Genomic DNA, 23,811 nt, shown 5'->3' with positions numbered 1-23,811 from the left:
CACTGTGTTTATCCGCCAAATCACAAGTTGAAGATTGGTCAAAACACGAATTAAACATTGAACAGACAGCCAAAGTTCAGTGTTCCTACAGCATATCTCAAAGGAGGGAACTAGGGAATTCAAAAATCCTGTTAGTTGTAATAATTCAAAAGCTCCACTCTTTCTCCCCAAACCTTAGAGTCTCTCAAACTGCATCCTTGTCCTTTGGATTTCTTTTAAGAGCACTTGACCCCTTCTCCTGGTTAAGGGATGGAGATGGAAAACATTCATCCTTTAATCAATATGGATTAAGAATTTTTATTAAAAGGTGTAAGCTTTTTGTGAGCTACAACTCACTTCATCAGATGCAAGTGAACTGTAGCTCAAGAAAGCTTGTATCTTTTAATAAATTAGTTAGCTTGAAAAAAGTGCTCCCAGATTCCTTCTGATTTTTAGCTACCATAATGTTACATATGAAAGATGGGTGGCTATATAAATTTAACAAACAAACAAATGAAAGCAAAACATGGCTCTCCTCCAACAGTGCTTTTAACAATATGCTGGTTGGGGAATTCTGGGAGTTAAAGTCCACACGTCTTCAAGTTGCCAAAGTTGAGAAACGCTGCTGTAGGTCCATAATTTCATCTAGATTCTGAGTTTGGACATCAGACCAAGCCTTAACATGCCATGATTTACCAAGTTGTGTGAATTAAATCTCTTCCATTTCAACTGAATTAAGAATTAAATCTCTTCCATTTCAAGTTAAAGGAGATAGATACTGGGATTGCTCTTAAAATTTCTACTGAAATCAAATTCTTGCAGAAACAGGTAAGGCCAGCCGCAGACTTTTCATAGAAGCCATGATGATGTCATATGCATTATGATGTCATTGTACAGATGGTGGGAATTATATGATTGTGTCAGTCACATTATGCACAGTATGTAATTTGGAACATTTGTGTGGTGACATGATGCACATGACAAATGCCCCCCTTGCCCTCTTCAGTTGGCAATTGCAGGTTCAATCCTGGAGAAAACACATTTCAGGCCACTGAATAGTGCATTTAATTCTGGTTTCAATTATGGCTTAGCTTCTGGAAAAATAAAGGAAATGTGTCTAATTTACCTCCCTTCTATTTTATTATCTTTATGATTTTTATTTCCATCTTCAACAAATATTAAGAGAATTTAAAAGAGAACTGAAAAAAAATGTATTTTACACATGTTCTACTTGGTACCTCTGTTTATTTAGACCCAGCCCTAACTGTGACTCTCTTCTCTTTCCTCTGTCTCCTCTTCCCTTTGTATAGAAAACCTGAGGCGAGGCCTTGTAGGTCTCTTCCTCTCAGCCCAGTTTATTCACAGGGTTGTTGTTCTGGGAATAAAATTCAGGGTATCCCCATGGGGGTAAAAGAGAGAGAGACCCCCATGCAAACTGCTTTGAGCAACCAGAGAAGAGGTAAAATGCAAATCAGGCCTATTGTCAGTAATCTGACTCCAGGAAATTTGTGAATGTCAAGAAATTGCGTGAATCACGAAACTGGAGAAGAAAAAGTTTTCAGGTTTCTTTTCAAAGAAGCTCTTTGAAAAGAAAACCGGAAAATTCCTTTGAAGTGCAACAAAGTGAGAAGCAAGTTGACTGTTGTCAGCTCAAGAACACAGGCCAGGCAAGAAGGCAAAGCGTAATGTCTCAGCATGAAAATGCCTCCTAGAGAGCTAACATGGCATTCAGTAGTTATGGCCTGCACTGAAATCATGCATGTTGCATTTCTGAGTGATCTTTATTGGCATGTGAGGAGATAAATGCTGATAATCCTGCTTCCTTTTTCTTTTGGTGACTAAGCAGATCTCCCTGTGAAGTCTGCAGAGAGGAACTGAGAGCAAGAAATCTTGAGCACAAGGCACCCTCAGCTGATGAAGGTTCAGCAGAAGACTCCTATGTTGCTGACTTGTTCTTTAGATCTTGCTCAATTGTGAATAGTTAACACTTGCAACATTGCTGCACTCAGTGCTGACACAGCTGTCCTAAGAGTTTTTTGGGTAGGTGGGCAGCCATGGAAATCAGAAAAATAAATAAAATAACCAAAGTATACATCCATCACAACCTGTGAGCAAATATTTATGACCAGTATCACAGATGGATACAAGCACGGATTACTGCATTAATCATACTTTTCAGTCATGCACAGTATAGAGAGCAGTCAGATATGATTGATAAGAAAAGCAATTAGCATGCTCTGTTTTATTCTCTCAATGGAGGGCAAGAGAAAGACTAGCCCAATGTAAAGATAATAGAATGGGGTGTGTGCACACACCCACTTTTCCCATGCAATGTGAAATCTAGGAGTAGTATACAGGATTTGATATTTTTCTTATTTATTTATTTATTTGATTGATTGATTGATTGATTGATCGATGGAGATTAGATTCTGCTTTTTCTCCAGGAGCTCAAGGTATCATACATGGCACCGTTGTTTTCCATATTGAGTGGGTGATCAGCTCAAAGTCACCCAGTGATCTTTTCTGGTTGAGAATGAATTCGAGCCCCAGACTGCTTGGTTCTAAGTCCAACATCTTAACCCTATACCACAGTAACAAATAGCACTGGATATATGTGTCTCTAATACATATTGGGAGGGAAGAGGAACCCAAAGAACCACAATTCCATGTTAAAACATTCAGCTTTTACTCTGCATACCTCAAAGTCCAGTGACTGCCTGTCCAAAGTCTGCTCAAATTTCAGGCTTGTCCTCTTTCCTTTTACTTCCTTTCTCAAGACCCCAGTCTCTGACCCTGATGTTAATGACGCATGCCTAGACTTTTAAAAGTCTGAACCCAGGAATTTGAATTTGAAAACCAAATCTGGATACACACCATGGCCTTACTAGTATAGTAGGTATGATATTTTATTGTAAAACGTTTGAAAGTTTGAAAGCTGTTGATCTACTTCCCATCTCTGTTCTACCCTTCCTCCTTCAAACCACTGGGTTGAGAGGCTGCAAAGATATTCCAGATCATTAAAGCTCTTCTATTAAGTCCCTGTTATGGGATTGGCTGAGTGGGGCCAATCTTAATGATATTACCATTCACAAAATATTAAGACAGTCAAATGCAATATGGCTCTGTTCACAAATCTCACTTAACCATAATATGGATCGATCAGGTTTTGCTTGTGGTGTGAACCCAACAATTGTGTTTAGGTGGTGCAAACTACACAATTAGAGTTTGCTCAGCAAGTCATGGATTAAAAATATCCTATTTTAAAATAGGTAAATGCAGCCAATATATGGCACTAAGGTCTCTTCAATCCAGCCTCAGTTATTTGCTGACTGGTATGTTTCTGCCTACCTGGCAGACCTCACCACTAGATAGGAAAGGCAAGAAGTTTTCTTCCAGGAGCTTAATAAAATAGTGATAGACCCTTGATTGGCAAATAAGATGTAGTAGATTGAATTAAACAGAGCAGAGGGATGGTATAGGAGAGACAAACTGTCACACTGAACTAAAGTTCTATGTGTTTAAGAATTTACTTGAAGCGTTATCATTGTGTTTATTATTTTCAGCTAATAAATTTTCATCCTTACAATTTTGAAGTTACATGGTTACCTATATACCAGTAAGGAAGGCAACTTCCTATTCTGCTTGGGGAAGAAATCAGTATACACCTTGAAAACATAGACACACATACACATGCATGAATGACTCCGAGCTGCAAATGGTAGCCGTACCTCTTGTGGACATTAAAGCTGTAATATCATTTTCTTTCAGATTAATAAGTTAGTGACATCTAGTGGTCAGTTAGACTCTGACAGTTGTGATTCATTCTCCATTACCATCACAGTTGTTGCAAATGATCACATAGTGTGCATGTATGCTTGTGCATAGGGCAGCCTCTCCCAAGCCAGGCACCCTCCAGATGTGTGGATTTCCTCTCCCAGAATTCCCCATCCGGAATTCTGGAAATTAGTCTGTACATCTGCAGGCATTCAATGCAGGAAATGGGTGAATTATCATCAAGGTAACACTTCTTGTCCCTTCATGTTCCTAATGAAATCTATGAGTTGATTATATGTGTGCATAGAGATATATTCACATGGATTCCAAATCGATGAGGCTACAGCACCATCCAGCAAAGGGCTTGGTACAAATTGTTCAGCTGAAGTCTGCATATTTTTTCCCATCTGCACTGCGGAGGCTGTGAATATATGAGCATTAGGCTCAACATGGGGCTAGGCCTGCAGCCATGATTGCAGTCTACTGTCTCCATACTGAACATCTGCATAGAATTGTGTTAGCTTAGTTTGGAGCTGCAGCTCTGATTATGGTATTCCTGCAGAAGTCTGTCTGTATGATTGCTAAGAGTTGACACCAATCTGATGGCGCACAAGGACTCACTTCTTCAATCAGAATGTGGTGTCCTGCAATCATCTGCACAAAAAACACTCATAAAAGTGAGTTCATACACTGTGAAACTATGAAGTTACCACAACCATCTTATGACTATCTGGGAATAATTTTCCTGGAAGAGGCTTTAGTTATTTACATTGTCACTAGAACTACCTGGTAACCACAATTTTACACCTCATTTCATCCCCAGGTCATGATTTACATAGAGGTAACTTGTTTCCATATTGCAAACCACCCATGAGATGCAGAATGCACTGGGTGACCCAGAGACCCAAGGCAAGGCAACATTATGTTGGCAGGTCTGTGGTCAAAGCAAGAGTGGATTTAAGTTCCACTTTTCAGGAAAGGCATATAGCCCACCTAATAATAATCCATGTTGGACTCTGCCACCATGGCAAATGAGATAGTCACAGATCTATTAATTTAAGCCAGACTGATTCAGGAGCAGGGAGCAATGCTATCTTCAGAAACCAGCATAAGGATTCATACCCTTTCTAGAGTCCATCATTTTCTACCCTAAACCCTGTATTCCCTATTTCTTTTCCAATACAATATATTTTCAAAAGGAAATAATTACTTAGCACGACCTGGTCAAAAGCATCTCTCCTGCAGAATATATGACCTATGGAAAAAGAAATGAACCCTATGGAGTCAAAAGATGAACAAACAGCTGAAATTAACGCTCCAGTGTTCCCCAAATTGTGTTGTTTGTCCACTGTTACTTATCTCCACATACTGTACATATATTTTTGTATACTATTTGCTTTTCTGCAGGGATATTCTAGACTTCCCAAACCTTTGACCTCATCTATTTGGCTTTCCTATTGATGTATCCCTTGGCCATAACCCATTTCCTTCAAGGCTCTGTCAGTGGCCAATGGGATGTTGATGGAGGAATCACTGGAACTTTGTCCTCAGACTGCCTGTCGGTGTGCCTGTATCAGGGAATTCATTCATCCCTAGAGGAAATGTGTTGGCTGGAGCCAATGAGAGCCCTTTGTACAGCTTAAGGGTGACTGGTTAGGAAGGAAAACAGGAAAGTGAAAGGAGATAAGGAAAAGTGCCTGGAAAGGATAGTTTACAATGAAGAGAGACACCAAGATTCCTGTGTTTACAGAGCAGACATAGCGGTGTTGGAGGAAACAGTCAAGACAACTTACAAATGAGACTTGTTGTTGGGTCAAGGAAATATATCCTCCCAACCCCACCTGTATCTGCAGAATGAGATTCATGTGGACAATTTTAAAAATGTCTTACAGAACAGTCCTAAACATGCACATGCACATGTGTACGCACCCCCCCCCCCGCAATGCACTCTAAGTGGGGCTGCTCTTGAAGGCCTCACAGAAGCTGCAGTTGGCCTAGAACACAGCATCTTAGGGAGTTGTGGTCATGCCTTGACATGCCCACGTAACACCTTGTTCTGGGGGCTACATTGGTTACCAGTAGGCTTCCAGGTGCAATTCAGGGTGCTGGTTATCATCTTTAATGGCATAGGTCCTGGTTACTTGAGGGACTGCCTGTCTTCCAGAATTGCTGTCTGTCCTGTACAATCTGATAAAGGTGGCATGCTCTGGGTTCCATTGATTAAACAATGCCACCTGCTGGGACCCAGGGAATGGGCCTTCTCTGTTGTAGTGCCTGCCCTCTGGAATGACATTCCTCCAGAGATTTGTAAGTCCCCATCCTGACCTTGTTTTGATGATCCCTTATGATCTGGCTCTTTTCCCGCACTTTGGACTAGAGTGGTGGTAAGACCCTTGGGAGCTGTCTGGTGTATGAGATGGTAGCTTTTTTTCCTGGCATTCTTTTGTACTGTTTTATTTAATTTTTTTTATACTGTATACCACCTAGAATTGTAATGGAGTCAGGTGGCGTAATTATCAACATAATAAAATGAAAATAAAATGTAGAATAGCAACCTTAATAATAGTCCTATGAGTATACTAATGTTATTAATTCACATTACAGCTGTAGTAATTGAGACTGGTGGTTTGTGAGTGAGATAAGAATATGATATCTCCCTTATTGTTATCTTGTACACATTTTTGACAATTTGCCTTCCTGGTAGAGTCCTATCATACCTAATCTAGCCATTTTTGTAAAAACAAAATGAAAACAATATGTGCCACTGGAAATTATCAATTTGATGCTAAATTTGAAAGTATGATCTTGGACAGCCGGATGAGTCACCCAAATGGTATTGGGGGCTGCGTGCAATAGGATTATTAAAAAATATATATTTGCAACATTTCCTTTTTGGATAAAATGTCTCCTTTATTCAGGAGGGACAAAAAAGGCTTTCTTCAAACTATCTCTGGTTTAAATGTAAAACACATGCATCGGTTTCCTGGGTTCATTGCAGAATGGATTTTAAACTATGTCGTGAGCTTGCCTTAACTAGTCTAAAAAGATGGTTTAGGTTTTTTAAAGAACAAATTTACTGAAGCAGCATGCTCAATTGAAAAAAAAATAGTTACGCTTTCGATGCATAATTTTGATGTATTTTTTTTGAAAGCCACATTAAGAAAGGTGTTTGAATTAGACTTTGTAGATCAGTAATACTATGTTGTAGATAATGCTGCCCACAGACTCATTTGTCCATGTCATCTGGACAACACAGCAATGCCAAAAGAGGCCGTGGGAGTTTGGCTACCCTTTCCCATTCTTATCTTTACTGAAGTGTAACTTTTCACCCATCCTGCTCAAGCCAGGGACTGAAGTAGAACCAGTAGGTCAAAGCTGACTCCTATCTTTGTGACCCTCCAGGATACTGGCAGGAATCCCAGTTTTCTGACGGCAGAGACCTCCCCCTCCCACTGCCCCCCCCAGTCTTCCACCTCCCTTTTTCCCTCCCCATCCAGTCCCTTAGTGTCTGGCAAGGATTCAGGGGAGGCTCCCCTCTTACTTACTGAAATAGCAATGCTGATAACTGAATGCCCTAGACAGGAACATGCTGATAAATTTCCATTCAGAAAATACTTCTGTACCGCCCCACTCTTCCATTCCCCCATTCCCACCCATGCACCCCACTGTCAAATTTACACCATCTGTGTTCCCTTCTTGGCCATGGAGTCAGGCAGGCTGCTATAACCAGAAGTGGGGTGATGGTGGTGAGGTTCAGGGGTCAGGTCACTGGAAATCAAGCAGAATAGAAGCCTTCCAAATAAGTGGCTGAATGTGTTCAAAGCTACTTCATGTCTTGATTATTTTCCATAAAATAAACTCTAGATATGCATAACGTTTTATAGTACTCAATAGCAACAGTTTGCATGGTTTTCCATGGAGTTCTATATTAAATTAAAATGCAACTTTGTGTTATAAGGCAAATTCAGGATAAGAATCATAGGCTTTGTTTGTATGATACATTGAACCACAGAGAGGACAACCACATTTTAGTCTAGCATGTTGGGCAAATCCCATGTGTCAAGTGTTCAGTGTGTTGTACAAATTGAGACAATGGGGTTAACACCATAAACCATATTTCAGTTAATTCTGGATAAACACATTAAGAAAACATACCCATAGAATTGGAAGAGATTTCAAAGGTTAATTTTTGCAGTTCCTTGGCAATGCAAGATTTTGCTACTGAACTCCTGAGAGCTTCCCATGCAAACAGATAACGTGTTATGTAGGAGAGACCACTGCCCACTGAAGAAACCTATTCAATTGTCAGATAACTCATGTAATAAGAAAAAAATGCCTAATGTTTAGTCAAAATATCTCATCTTGACATTTGAATCTCTGAAGTAACAGAGGACAATTTGTTTGAACAGGTGTGCTGGAACCCTTCAGATATCACATGTATCTTCAGGCTATACATAGCCTATTTCCTATCATCATGAGTTCCTTCCTCTGAGTATACACTAAACTGTGAAGCCCATAATAGGCATATTACATCTGAATAAAACAGAACTTTCTAGTCTTGACTTTCACTTATGATGCAAAAGCAACATCTGGTAGTTTTGAAGGTGGAGACACTGAAGGGAGGATCTGAAATGGGAATTCTACCTTTCCCAAACCAGTCAAAAACCCTTCCCAAATCCACTCTTTTCTATTTTCTGCAGCTGATTTCTGAGGCAAAGATATGCTGGTGGTGGAAAGACTTCTTGGGGGGATTTGTTTTCAAGACAGAAGTACCATGGCCAAAAAAGTTTCAACATCTCTTTCTATAAACAGTCTCTCCTAAAGATAATTGAATTCTCTTTTTGAGAATTCTTTGCAGTGGAAATGGACCTACAGAACTTAATCATGGATGTTATGTGTGACTGGCTGGAATGTAATATGTAGGTTGCTCCTTAGAGTCTATCCATAAATATAAAGTTTCCTTAAAAGTCAGGCTCCTAGTGATTTCACTTAGTTTTCTTTTGTACCTGACTTAATGACTGCCCTGTTTAGCAACCATTCGAAGTTACAATGGTGCTGAAAAAATAACTTTATGACCGGTCCTCGCATTTACAACCGCCACGGTGTCCTGCAGTCATGTGATCACCATTTGTGTGCTTCACAACTGGCTTCCAACAAGCAGCGTCAATAGAGAAGCTGGCAGTAAAATCTCAAGTTGCAGTCATGTGATGTCTTGCTAATGACCAAATGGGAAGTGACACTGTAAGTCCGTTGCAATCACATGATGTTTCACTTAACAACTGCATCACTTAGTGATATAGTTGCTAGTCCCAATTGTGGTCGCTAACCGAGGACTACCTGTATTTCCTTGGATGGAGCTCTCCCATCTAAGTACTACCCAGGCTTGACCCTGTATAGCTTCTGAGCCCATATGAGGTTGTCCAGATACTCTCACCTGCTGAGCTAGATCTACCACATCTGGGCTCAAAAATCCAGATGACCACTAGATGGCAATATAGAGTTTTCTGTATGTTATGTTGCCATCTAGTGGTTACCAAACTTTTGCAAACATGGTAGACTTTTTTTTTTTGTCTGCGCTCAGTCATTGCTGACCCTGCAGTGACTGCTTGGACGAGTCCTTGCAGTTTTCAAGGCAATTGTTTTTCGGAAGTGGTTTGCCAGAGCCTCCTTCCTAGAGCAGAGCCCAGTTGGCGAGCGCAGGAGGCGGGGTTTCCGTTGCTTCCCGCCCTTTTTGGGCGCGCGCGGTTTTTCACGCTTACCGGCAACTGCTCCCAACTCCTTTTTGCAAGGCCCCGCCAGCATTTTTCCTCCCACCGGAGTGAGAGTACCCATTTATCTACTCACGTGAGTTTTCGACCTGTTGGGTTGACAGGAACTGGGGAGGAAACAGGAGCTCACCCTGTTTAACGCGAAGGCTGGACTCGAACCGCTGAAGCGTCGACCATTTCTGGCCAGCAACTTTCAGCGTCATTAAGCCACTGCGTCACCGCGTCCCCCATGGTAGACTTAGCTTTCCAATTTTAAGAGATTTATTGGACTTCATTCGAAAGAAAGAAAACAAAGCAATGAAATACAAGTTTGTTTAGTTTTTTTTAAGATAATAGACATGATATTAAAATGACATGATATTAAAACAGAGTAGTTTAAAATGATCTTTGAAATCAATCAACCTAATTCAAGAATGTTGTCCTAGATAAGGGGTACATGGCAAATGTTTGGTAGATCTGAGGGTTAAGCCATGAAATTTTTGGACAGACATAAGGCATGATGGAGGAGGTTTTGAGTGTTTCTAAGAATAGTTCTTGGAAGTTTATGGTCTGTTGGGTATGGAGGTTGAAGGGCTTTGGGCCTCAAGGATGGAGGATGGAGGTTTTTGGCCATCCACTGGTTGGAGCTTAGTGAGTCAATAGGCAAGGATCAGAGACTTTATCCTGGAATCTTATTTATGGTGAGATGAAAATATTGCAAGAAACAGGGAAATGAATAAATATGGATATCCCAACAGACTACATGCCTGATATGAACACTGAATAAGAAATTGATGTAGGTAAATACTTGGTAGATGTCAATCCTAGAAAAGAACAGACAACATATCAGGCTTCTATGACAATGATAAGAGATGGATCACTACCACAATATCTCCGTGAGGAAGATCAATTGCTTGTCTGTGACAATACAAATGACCTGTGTATGATGCCCTTCAACTATGGAGAGACAAGTCTTCTCAGAAGAAGGGTCAGTGCAGGCCTTTGCTGTTTTCTCTAGGTTTTCAGGCAAGATACCAGAACAGCATTTATTAATCAAACCCACCATTAATCACTTAGCTGAGGGTGTCATCCTATAGCCTTCCAGCTGTCATATAGCAATCGCATGTAACCCAGTAAGAATAGCCATTTTTATCTGACAAAGGCTTCAAAAATGACATGCTTTAATTTCCACATGTTCAGAGGGAAGAGATATCTACAGCTATGTTGGCAGCCAACATAATATGTAAAAGATTTCCTTCTTACACAATGTGATATACACTTATAATTGGCATTTTTTCTGGCCTCTCTACCAGTTTGCAAAGAAGAGAGAGTAATTTGTAACTGTCCTCCTCAGGAGAGATAATCTATTAAGATTCCAGCGAGTGGTGATATTTCAGCCCTTGTCTGTATTTGAAGAGGAATTACTTTCTGTCATTTTCTCCAAATTTATCCCCCATACAGTTAAAAAAAAAAAAAAGCCAATCAGCAACCCTAATATAAATTTAATGTACAGTTTCACTGTAGAATTAACACCTTTATAAACAAAAATCCCTTAAAGAATAGGCTGCTAGAAATAAACAAACCCTGTGCCATTCAAGAAACAACTCAAAAACATCAAGCCAGAAGTAGCCTTATGCATCTATTACTTCTCAGTAGAATGTTTAACCTTGCGTGAGAATACAAGATTTGCACGCAGGGTCAGATGAAAGGTTCAGCAAACAAAGCATTCATTTTTGATGGTGGACACAGATGCCCTTTCAAAAAATTTAAACAAACAAGGAAGCTGGGAGACTGCCAACCCATCTTATTCTTGCTTGAAAGAACTGGTCTCCATGAAGTCATCATGTTCTTTCAACAAGACACATGAACTTCACAAGCCATCAAGACTGGCCAATGAGCCATACAGCAAATCCATGAGGTAATCAATTTTTGTTTTCATTTTACAGTTGGCAAGAGCACGGACACCCCAAGAAGATCAGTTGCTTTTGGCAGTAGGGCCAGTACTTCACAGCAGAACATGTGGAGAGCAACTCAGGAGAGCCCTCAAGGTGAAGCATTGGGACAACCATTTTGGAAGGTAGGTTGAGAAGGCAGTGAATGGCCCTAGCCCTTATCCATGTTCTGAACAGATTGCTCAGTCTGCCTAATGGTAGGCTGATGGATGGGGGATGGGAAAGCAGGAATATTTTGGGAGAAACATGATTGGTTTGTGTAAGACTACCTAGTGAGTTCATGGATGAGAAAGATTTGAAGCTGGCTCATCACTCACTCTGAAACAATTATAACATACCACATAATATGGCTATTATTTACATTTATATCCAGTTCTTTATTTTCTAAAGAGGTGACATTAATAGTTTGCCCCCACTTTTTACTTTCGCCCTAACTGAGAGGTACATTTTACTGAGGGTGAACCTCCCAAAGTCACCCAGACTAATTTATGGCTGAGCAAGGAATTTGAATGTAGGCCTCATTGGGTAACGACCATCTATCTCACAGTGCTGAAAGCTTGTTATCATAACGCTATGACGGCTGTTTCTACTGGATCCTGGTAGTCAGTGAGTGATACACAGTCATGTGTGAACCAGCCTCAGATATTCTTTTGGGTTAGCAATGAAAAACTCCATCCATTCTTCCTTTCGGGCCAAGCCTAGGCATCTCTTCTCATACCATGCTGAGATGTTATCATTCATTCCTGCCGCCTCCAGCTTATTGACATCTAACCTTGCCACCATCTCTCCATGATCTAGCAATGTGGCACTGAGTAAAATGGAGGATGCTTTAGGCAGGTGTCCCTCAAACCTGTCCAGCAACTCTTCTGTTAGCATTTGGGTTCATATTTTGTAAATAGTGGCATCTAGTGGAAAATACAGGTGGCTGCATCCCTGACCAATGTATTTTTGATAAGAGAGTTCTTTGACTTTAGTGGTTGGTTTCATCTGAACCGGTGGGTGTCAGACATTACAATTGCTCTACAGTTAGCAGAAAAAAGTACCTTGCAGTCTGGCCTCAGGTAGAGGAATCATACTGGAAAATTAGATTTTCTATTTTCCCTCTGTTTGAGGGCTCCATCTAGAATGAAAAGTGGGAGCTTTGGGTAGCCTAGAAGGGATTCCTATGTTCAAATCCATACTGAGCTACTGCAAGTCCAGTAGTTGGAAGCACTGGACAAAGCCTAATTTGTCAGCCTAATCTGCCTCCCAGGTATATTGAGGTTGAACCATAACTCTGACTTCCTGGAATAAGAGATCCAAGTGAGGGCATAGTGTGAAGACACAGAGTGTGACTTCTCAACTAAGATGTGGAAAAATCTTTATATTCCTTCTTACCCTCTGATTCTGAATAATCTTAAACCAGGGATGTAGAACAGCCCCTTCTAGATGTGGCGGCGGGGGGAGGGAGGGGGCGGGATTTTCCAGTTTTTTTCCAGGTTTCTTTTTTTGCATTTGTTTTTAGTTTTGGGGTTAAGGGGCAAATTTACATCTTAAAATTCTCCAAACTTCCCACAAAATGAGCCTGGCCTCATCCACCTTTGTGGTGTGACTGTTGACATGCTACAAAAAAACCCAAACAAAAAACAACAAAAAACAAAACAAAACCAAAATCCACCACTGTAACGTAGTCCTCAAGCCAAGGGGACTGCATGTTCCTACCTTAAAGGAATGGGCTGCTGAAAAGGTTAAAATAGTTTGACCAATCCTGTCCTGAACTGGGGAGACTCCCTACCTCCAGATACCTCCTTTGATAAAGAGCTGATCACAATAGATGGCCTACAAGGGTTTGCAAGTGGCCAAAGATTCTTCTAAAAAATGAGTCATTTGGGAGAAGAGATATGTTTTCTCTCCTCACCTCTATGTCCTTCTTTTCCATTTTGTCTCTCAAGATGTAAAGCCATTAACTTTATGTGCATGCTAAAACATAGACAGCAATCATTTAGTGAGAAAAAAGTCCAAGGTCTGTTTTTTAGGAGACCTTGAGAGTATTTGAGGATGTGGGAACAATGAATTTCAGGACCTTTGTTAGAGTGGTTAATGATGTACCTCCACCTAGGCTCAGCCTGCCTGTATATATATTAATCTAAATGCTACAAATGGTATATGTATGTAGCCTCATTGTAGAGGAAACAAAAATTAGGCACATGCTATACCTCTGGCAATTCTTGCTACTTAAATAGGTGGAATGTGTAAAAGGGGATCATCTTCCTTTACCCTTCAGAGCCATCATAGGAATTTGCAGTAGTGCTAAAGCTCAAACCTTAGCTCTGCAGGGTATGCTTGGCCAGCCCTGATGCTGAACTGGAAATGGGACAGTCAACCCAAAGGGCGATTCCCCAGCCTGCCACAGTGCTTGTGGGACTATTGGGAAAGAGGCTACACAATGGGGCAGATTGACTTTAATCTCCACTACTGGAGTAAAAAGTCAGTGAAATCCAGAGCCACGTCTGATATTTCATTGGATCCTCCTGTAATAGGCAATTCCTTCTCCCTTCTCTCCCCCCTCCCCAATGCCAATATAGGTTTGTTTCCATTCATATATGCTGGGTATTTCTATGCAGATTACTTTTTGTGTGGAGTAGGACATTTTGCAGGGTGGATGTCCCTGCAGTGACTGCCTTCCTCATCTGTGGGTGGGAAAACGTTGTCACAAGTGAACTCATTTCCTGTATTTGGGAGCCATTGATAAGAAAAGGCAGATATGGACAGTGACAAATCTCCAGTTTTCATATCAGCCTCTGGAGAGATGAAGATGGGGATAAACATGAAGGAAAATAAACAAGAATCCTGATTCCCTGAGATTCTCTACTGCTAAACATTTGATATTAGAGACAGGAGTGTTGTCACTGATAACTGTTACCAAGTGTCAAAATCCACTGAATGCTTCTTCTCCACAATTGTTAATATCATGATCTTGTATATTCCTATCTATTTCAGTGTGCTCGTACTGCCAATTGTCAATGGAGCCTATCTCAGGATTGTTCACATTGCTGCTGGCAGAAACTAGGAATTGAGCCTGAACATTTCAGCATGTGACGCATGGTCTCTCCAGGTGAAGACCTTCTTCCCATGTTTCATAATGGGTATGAGTGCAGCAAAAACCAACCATGTTCTGTGTTTGTTGCACAAAATGTGGTCCACTGGTGAGTTGCAATTTCCCTAAAACAATGACCTTCCCCCATCACATCTCAATTGTCTCACCCTCTGTCCAAAATTCTGTATCACAAATAATCCATCCTCTCATCACTCAGAGCCTCCTGGATTTCCTGGGCTATGAAGAGTGCTGAATGCCTTCAACCATAGTGAACATAATCACTAAACAGAAATGTTGGGAACTCGTGTCAAAAAAACATCCAGAGGGCTACAGTAGTGTCCATATGTACATAAAAAAGAGGAGTCGGTTGCATATGGACATAAAACAATGCTGCAAACTCATTTTTGTTCCATTTTATGGATGAATTTATCTTGTTATTATACCATTTAGTATTACTGGAAAATTTATCCTGTTCTTGTTTAATGCCAGTAATATACTTCAGGTCTGCTTCCCTTAGAATCTGCTCCCTGCCATGGGTTTCTCCATCAGGCCTCATGTACATTCACATATTCCCAACTTTGTTGTGGTTCTGAGCTCTTCCTGGGCTCCTCCAGACAGCTGAGTTAAAATGCTACCCACCAGTTCTAGAGCTGGCAGAAGAACATGCTGGTGTAAATTGTGCTATCCCCATTGCTGATCCCTACTCTGCAACAGTAACATGACAGGCCAAAAATGCTGTCTATATGTTCCTGTTGTGGACCAAATTATGTGATGGTCTTTCAGAAAAGCACCAAACCTGTGTTTATAAGGGGTGGGCATCAGGCCTGATAAGCACTTTGGAGAGTGCTGGTCAGACATTACACAAACAGATGCCTCTGCAGAAATCTGGCCTCTTACCTGCAGCCCAAGTAAAATGACCATGAAGGGATGGAGGGAGTAGTACCCACAGCAACCAAAAGTAGCCAGTAAGAGTTTGACACATCTCAGCCCCAACCACATCATCAGGGAAGCATGCCTGCTCATATTTATGGCAAATACCGAGTCAGGGATAGAGAGAAAATATAACTTTAAAACTGGAGGAGCAAATGATGATTTAAGCTGTTTAACAATGGGCTAGATATGAGATGAAGGCAAGGTCATGAGGGCATAATAGAAAAAGCAGGCTATCAGGGCATGTTTGTATCAAGGATTGGGGGGAAGTGAGAAATAGCCCTCTGTCTCTTACCCATTCCCATTTTGCTTGCTGGCCAATCTGAATTAATCAGGGCTTTGGTGATAAGGCTTAGAAGAGTCTGCACAAGACTAAACCTTTTTATTTGCTCCTGCTGCAAAGCCAGTGTCTAATCTTTCTCTCATCTCCCCCACCTTGCATTTGATGGAGGCACTTTTCGTTTGCATCACTGAAATCCCATGGCATCACGTGTGTCCCCTTCTCCATGGCAAACGTTGATATCGCTTAAGATCACACATAGAGGTGTGATCTTAAGTGAAAGTTAGCGCAGCAAAGCTGGAAGAAACAAGCTGGAGATTTGGTTACTTTGGCAAGAACGTTCTGCTCTGCAGAACATCACTGGCCCAGACTTCAAGATGGAAAATCTCAAAGTTGCTTTTTCAGCAGTTCCTTGTTTTCCAACAGGAGGCTTATCTCTACTGCTGACCTTGGTGCGATCCCAGCATGTTGTAATGGTGGCTGGCTCTGTGGCTAGCGTCATTCATTTGTTCTCTCTTGCTCTGCCAAACTCCTGAGGGAGAGTGCTGGCCAATGAAAGAAAAGGCCAGAATGTCGTATGTGTGAAGAAAACTCTGGAGCTCTTTGATGAGGCTTCAGCTGAATGCTGGCCAAGAGGGCCACAAAATGATTCCAAACTTAGCTTAGCAGAAAGTTGTCAATTTGCCATGCTACTGATCTCATGTCCTGCTTGGGGGCTTCCCAAAGACATCTATTTTAACAGTGTGGGAACAGAAGGTAGACTAGGAGGCCTTTTGGTCTGGTCTAGCAGGGCTCTTATCTTCTGGCTGAACAAATCAAGCAGGCTGGTTTGTAAAGGTGTCTCCTAACATCTACCTGATAGTACAAATTCTCTCCTGGAGGCTTGTATCTCACAGTTATAGGAGCAACTTTTAGGGGTGAGAAGAACATTATTCTCTCAATATCTTCTAGTGTCCTTTGTTTCCTCCCCAAGATAGTGATTCTTAGAATGCATGTACATGCTTCAGATGTATCTGTATCCTTACAGCTTCTCTAAGTCAAGACAAGTCAGTTAATGCCATATTGCAGGTGGGAAGAAAGGCTGAGACAGACATACAGGGAAAGGACTTGAACCATGTGGCTGGATTTGTAGCTCAATATACACACAGCTACTGATATTTATGCTGCAGAAGTGGGAAAGCCGTCCCTAATACAATTGGGAAAACTCTGCCTTAGGTGCATCATAATCCTCGAGGCTGTATTTCCAATGAGTGTTGATTGCTCCTGCTGTAATAGTGTTCATACTTCAAGACTGAGATAATCCTCTTTTAAATTGCTCCTTGAGACTAAGTTAGCTGTTTCTGTTGGGATGTTTGAAAAAGGCATTGGGGTCTTCCTCATGGCTGAGTCTTTAACTCAGTGTTTCTCAACCTTGGCAACTTTAAGATGTGTGGACTTCAACTCCCAGAATAAAGTTGCCAAGTCTGAGTAACCCTGCTTTAACTACTATCCACTTATCCTTCTCCAGGCAGAAAATTATATCAGCATAATATTTACTGCCTCCATTAGCAATCCCTATTCTATCACAGTGCTGTCCTTACTTGCAGTACGCAAGGTGTGTTAAGGACAAGTACTGATACATTTTCCAGCTTTGTTTCTCTCCTTACCCACAAAACTCCATCCACTGATGAGAAAATATTTACCAGTCAGTATCCTTAACATGGAATGAAGGTGGGAATGGGAAGGAGGCTCATCAATCATCAATCATCATCAATCCAAGAGACTGTGAGTTCTAGTCCCACCTTAGGCATGAAAGCCAGCTGGGTGACTTTGGCCCAGTCATTCTCTTTCAGCCCAACTCACCTCACAGGGGTGTTGTTGTGGGGAAAATAGAAGGAAGAAGGAGTATTAGGTATGCTTGCTGCCTTGAGTTGTTTATAAAAATAATACAGGCAAGATTTTAAAAAAATCAAATATAAGGAGGCAAGTGTTGACAGATGGCATTAGGAAAAGCCTTTTGTCAAAATTTACTTTATTGTAGTTTGATGCATGTGCTTTGTAAGTGTATTCAAAGGGACATGACTATCAGTTGATGTCCTATCCTTTTGGATAGGGATTAGTGCTGTTTTGGAATAGTATTATCCTGGTATAGCATTTATACCCTATCCCAAAGAAGCCTGCAAGCCTACACAAAATTCTGAACCACAACCAGTTCTAGGGTTCCATTTGGACACAAGTTTAGCATTATTCCATAAGAGGGCTAAACCTATGTTCAAAAGCTGTCTGATCAATACTTGAACCATGAAAGAGTAGAGATAGCTGGCTTTCATTTGCTTCAGTCTGTAGCACACCCCTTCCCTCCACTGGGTCAGCTGGTGTTCAGCCTGATCCCAGCCTCTCAGCCAGAGACTGGCTTGGAGACTTGGTAGGTACTGCCTAAAGTAGAATGGCCCTGGAAGATAGTGATCTGGTCTGGAAAGGAGGAGGTATGCCTGTGTCAGCCCATTGGCCAGTTGGTGCCAAGTGGATCTCATCCCCCTGAGGTCATGTTTGCAACACTGAAAGGTCTCAGAAGAGATTGCTTCAGGTATGGGTCTGGGGGAGATGGGCAGCATATAAATTTAATAATAAACAAAAATAGATAAAAATAAAAATAAATAAAATAAATGGGTTGGGGATGAGATTGGGGGAAGACCTTTTGTGAATATTATACAACTGCACTATTCTTTTGGGACAGAAATCACTGGCCTATAGTCTCATCACCCATATCGGCTGCTGGATACAATCTCCCACTCCTACAGCACTGGCTATAATGCAACACTGAGACGCACAGAACTGGGTCCTGGCCCCTACCTAGAACATCCATTTCTTCTCTGTATCCCTATCCCAGATGTTCACCACCTGTTTGACCTCTCCTCTTATCCTCCATTCTCCAATTGCAGGAGTAGCTGACTGTGTGCCTCCTGCTCCATTTGCTAAGTGAGAAAATAAGCTGTTTTGTTGTCGGACGTATATGGAAACTGCCAGTAGTAAGGACATATTGGGGGAAAGTAGTTGGGGTTTGGAACATGTTGGGATACTTTGAAGATGGGATGCATGGCAGATCTCCAAGAAGGAATCCCAGTCCTCCATTACTTATTGCAAATTGCTAAGAGATAGACATTTGGCTCCCCTGGTAATGAAGTCAGATGGGAGAAAAACCTGGCTGGTTGGAATCTTGAACCTGAGTTCACCATAGAGCAACATTGGACCTTGCTCTTAAGCAATATTGTATACAGTGGGACCTTGCTTCTCAGTAAATAGATTTTTTTTTTTTGGTAATTTGGCAGTATATAAACATTGGGAAATAAACTAAAATCAATAAATAGCCCCAGAACCAAACTACACTGCTTGTGTTTATCTGCTGAGTACAAGCTCAGAGTGTTAGATTTCTGCTCAGTTCCAAAGTCCAACCCTTGTAGGTCTTACTAGTCCTACCTCAGTATGGGAGTGACTTCAGAAGAGCAGCCTCTTACTTCCCATCAAAGGGGTGGGGTGAATAATGCATTTTCAAAAAGCACTGGTGACTTCATGGGTAGGTCCGTGTAATTGTAAATGCCAAAGTACAGAAGTGGGTTTGCCATTGCCTTCTTCCAGGGCAATGTTCTTTTTAAAACTTCCCAGCATTGGTATCCCCAGGAGGACTAACCAGGGCCAATCCGGTTTAGCTTCTAAGCCCAGAAAAAATTAGCCAGTTTTTGTCACCCGTACAACAACATTTGATTGCTAAAGTGATTTCTTGAATAAACTACTGCTGTTTAAAATTGTATAGCTGAAAGATGTTGTTGAAGGGTAGGAATAATTGTTGCTACGAGAAAGCATCTTTTCTCCCACTCCTCCAAAATAGACAATTTAAAATAGAAAATCTAGAGTACAATACACAATTTAGAGTAGGAAGGTTGGGGAAAAGAGACCCGAAAGGGGGTGGGTGGGGTGGGGAGGCATCATAAAAATAAAGACAGTGGTGTAACCATGTCATTGAAGTTCCACACTTTTTTTAGGTGGGTTGTATGTGTGACACAAGCTGCATGTAGAAAAACAGCAGAGCTTCAATCAAACTCAAAGGCAGGCACACACATACCTTGCTATATTACAATGTTGTTCATTCTGGTTAATGCTTTTGATTTTTATTAAAGGTACTGTTTTCCAAAAAAAGAATTCCAGCTGAACACAGAAACTTAACTGCATTAAAAAATTGACTCGGAACAGGTTTTTAACGTCAGATGGCTAAAATAAACTGAGTGAATGCTGCCACCTGCTGGTTCCAAATTCCTGTTCTGTACAAATATAAACAAGTATATTTGAGGAGCAATGGCTAGTTTTCCAAAAATTCACACACAGTTCACTTAACGGTAGCAAACCATCATGATTTTCCTGTTCCACTGGGTGTGCCAAATTTAATAAGGCCATATTTCAATGGCAATGCCCACCCAGCTTCTGCAGTATTCCTGCTGCTTTAGTTCATCATTCCATCTGCTTCTTTGTAATTCCACAGCCGCACAGAGTTCCTTTCATTTGCAGCAGCGTTGCCGGCCATTGGTGCAAGTGCCGATTATCTGTTCATGGTGGAAACACAGTCTCCGGCAGTGTCCATGATTGTTGTGGCACACTAGGCTGTCATAAAGGTCCCCCTTTGCTATTCAGAGAAAGCGGTTTTTAATTAGTTTGGAAAGGAGACTTGCAGGAGAACTGGGAAAATGATTGCTCCTAGATTGCTGCTAGTACTGGCGCAGACCCTAGATTTAATGCCTCCCGATATAAAATAAACTTGACTGGTAATGGTATTCCCTGTGACACTCGATGGGAGCAAAAGTTGGACTTTAAAGAAGCAGGCTAGGAAGACTATTGATGCCTTTGAACTTTGGTGTTGGAGAAGACTCCTGGGAATACCCTCGACAGCCAAGAAAACAAACTGATGGATCATCAACCAAATCAATTCAGAGTTCTCACTCAAGGCATACCTGCATCCTTTTTTAAAATTTCTGGCACATTGCCCTGAGTTGAAAACAAAGGAACAAGAGCTCCATAATGGTGGCTTAAGATACTTAGCACATTTTAGTCAATGATATGAAATCCATCAGGGAGATCTGCTGGGGGAAGAGTAAAAAAAGTCAAGATGGTAGCTACAACTGCACAATGGAGGCCTGGTGCCTAAATAGCGGTAGGGCTTCAATCACACAGTCACAGTCACCATCTTGACTGTTCTGATCCTGTCCCCCAAGGATACCCCGAATGCAACAAGAGAGATGGGTATGCAGGATTCTTCCTTCATGGCAACTGATAGGCTTGTTCCATTTAGTCTTTCTTTCTCTCAATTGTCTTTCAGCATCAGCTGTCCCACATAGTTATAGCAGAGAGTGGGGAAGCAAGGGAAAGTCCAGTGGGCTTTCTCTTCCCCTCAATTGATCATTATACATCCTTTGTGACTAAGGAGCAGTTAACTGAATTTCCTTATTCTTAGCTTCCCTCAATTTCCTTTTTCACAAGTGAAATCCAAAGCAACTAACTGAGCATCTGACTTAACACCTCCTATAGTGAAACTAATAAAATAAGAAAGTCCACAACCATCATTAGTAATGAATAAAAGTGTAATTTCAATACATTTAACTTGGCTGTGCCCACCTACTGTTTGTCATTCCATGCTAGGCATACCATATCCTGCAAAAATCTTGAGGGCCAGTAGATGACAAAGAGCTGAGAATTTGCTACATTTTCTGAAGCTCAGCTACAGAAGGTTTACTTTATATGGCATCTGATTAAGCTGGGGGAATAAATTAGAAAGAATGTTTCTCATGCTTATTTTGTCTCTGGTTGAGCTTCTGTTTCTCACCTGGAACAGACTGGCAGAGAAAGAGGAGGAGGGCCCAAAGGATATAAATGATCCTCATGATGGTTTGGATGAATAAGCTCAGATGGTCTTAGCAGGAAGAGTCACATGGAATGTAACAGCTGAGAACCACAAGAATCAGGCTGAGCCTCTGCATTTATATATGATGTTTGGGAAACTTTTCCAGTGATAAATGAGGAAGGCGGCCAATAAGCTAATCATTTCCACTTGGATTCACGCAAACATAACCTTTTGTGGGGTGGTTTCATCTAAGGCCATGAAAAGTTGGTTGGAGAAATAAGGAGGTCTGTTATGGCAAAATTTAAAGCAATCTTAGCATGGATCCATGCCAGAAGTCTTTCCCACTTCTGGCTCTGTTTTGATCCATGTAAAACTCTAGATTCAGCAGCTGAGTGATGACGCAATGGGAACATTTATGAGGGTCCCTGAAGCCTCCTTTGTGCTATATGGGTTCTTTTCCTTTGTTCCCATCTGGTTTTGTCATCCTGCCCTCTTTACCCTTCTTTTTGTCTCTTGTTTTTCTTATTTTAGTGTTTAAACACTTTGTAAACTTCCCAAAGTCATTGAGAGTCAGGTGGCCTCTAAATATACAACCTGAATCTACTTCCCTGTAATTTCAGCTCTTGGTTCTGGTCCTGCTCTCTGGATGACAAAGAACAATTCACTTCCTCCTCTTTATGACATCCCTTTAGATATGTGAAGGCTGTGATCATGTCTCCTTTCAGTCTTCTCTCTGCAGGCTAAACATACCTATTCCTTTAACTGTTCCTCCAGGGACTTAAGTTTCCAGTCCCTTCATCATCTTGGTAACCTTATTCTGAAATCTTTAGACTGCTTGTCCAGAACTGGACACAGTGTTCTAAATGGGGCCTGACCAAGGCAAAGTCAAGTGCAACAATTATTTCCTGTTATCTGGACTCTGTGCTCCTGTTAATAAATACCCAAATCACATCATTTGCTTTTTTAGCAGCTGCATCACACTGTTGGCTGATATTCAGCTTGTGATCTACAATAGTTTGTTTTCATATGTACTATTACCAAGTGAGGTCCCCCCACACCCTATACTTCTGCCTTTTCAGTTTTAACTGCAGATTCAGGGCTTTATATTTCTCCATGAATGTTCATCTTGTTCAGTTTGGTCTACTATATAAATCTTTTTTACTCTTCTCTCTTCCAAAGTGTTTGCCACTTCTAGTTTTGGGTTATCAGCAGGTGGCATTTAGACAATTCTTAGGTTTTGGGATAAAGCTTGAATTAACCCCAAATTACAAGCATTTGCTGAATATTCTGCAGAAAAGGAATGCTGCTGCTGCTGCTGCTGCTGATAGACAGCCCAGGACAAGCCTGATGACACTCCACTTGATACAACTCTTCAATCTCATATGGAACTATTTATGAGTACAGGTAGTCCCCAGGTCAAGAACACCCAGGTTACAGATGACCCATACTTAAGAATGGAGCCTATTAAGCCTGTTGAGTTAAATACACAATGATTTGAGCTAAATACACAATGGTTTGAGTTAATTATACAATACCATTTATACAGTATTATACAATAATACTGTTCTGGCTTCCATACAAATTTGACTTAAGGACAAACCTTGGGAACGGAACTCATTCTTCAACTGGGGACTACCTGTATTCTTTGAATGTGGTCATTTAGCCAGTTATGAATCCATCCGACAACAGTACCACTCAATTGTTTTACCATTTTATTAATAGGATATCATGAGAAATGTTGTCAAATGCTTTAGTGAGGTCAAGTTGTGCTACATCCATTGCATTTCATGGATCTATTAAATTAGTAACTCTGTTAAAAAAGCAAATCATGTTAGTCTGGCAGGACTTGTTGGTGACAAACCCATGCTGGTTCTTATTAGTTGCTGCATTCCCATCCAAGTGCTTACAAATATCCTGCTTAATAATCTGCTCCAGAAACTTGTCCAATATAGACAAGTTGACAGGTCTGTAATTTCCCAGGTTCTCCTTCCCTTTCTTAAAGACTCGGCATTTGCTCTCCTACCCTTTTCTGGGACCTTATGAGTTTGCCAGGAATTCTCAAACACAACAGTTAGCAATTCTGTGATCACCTCTGCGAGTTCCTTTAGACCCTATATTATCAGTTTGATTGTGGTGTTGTCCAGCTGGTGATATAAGTAAACAGTATTTCAATGGTTGTTTTTTGAATAATCCAACAGCATTGCAGA

The 23,811-nt window shown here is 41.1% G+C and overlaps 1 long non-coding RNA gene across 1 annotated transcript in view; it reads left to right on the top strand.

Moving 5' to 3' along the window:
- The window catches only part of LOC148214353 (uncharacterized), a 77,316-nt gene that overhangs the window by 6,756 nt on the left and 46,749 nt on the right, over window positions 1-23,811 (top strand). The window contains exon 2 of the long non-coding RNA XR_015798205.1: window positions 11,447-11,577. This is a non-coding gene — a long non-coding RNA (uncharacterized LOC148214353). The remainder of the gene's footprint in view (window positions 1-11,446; window positions 11,578-23,811) is intronic.

This window comes from Python bivittatus, unplaced genomic scaffold, assembly GCF_059951505.1.
Source record: "Python bivittatus isolate LINGU-HERP-01145 unplaced genomic scaffold, Pbiv_v1 ctg000690_np1212, whole genome shotgun sequence".
Classification (NCBI taxonomy): domain Eukaryota; kingdom Metazoa; phylum Chordata; class Lepidosauria; order Squamata; family Pythonidae; genus Python; species Python bivittatus.
Note: the sequence above shows the minus strand (reverse complement) of the source record. Positions and strands in the feature narration are given on the sequence as shown.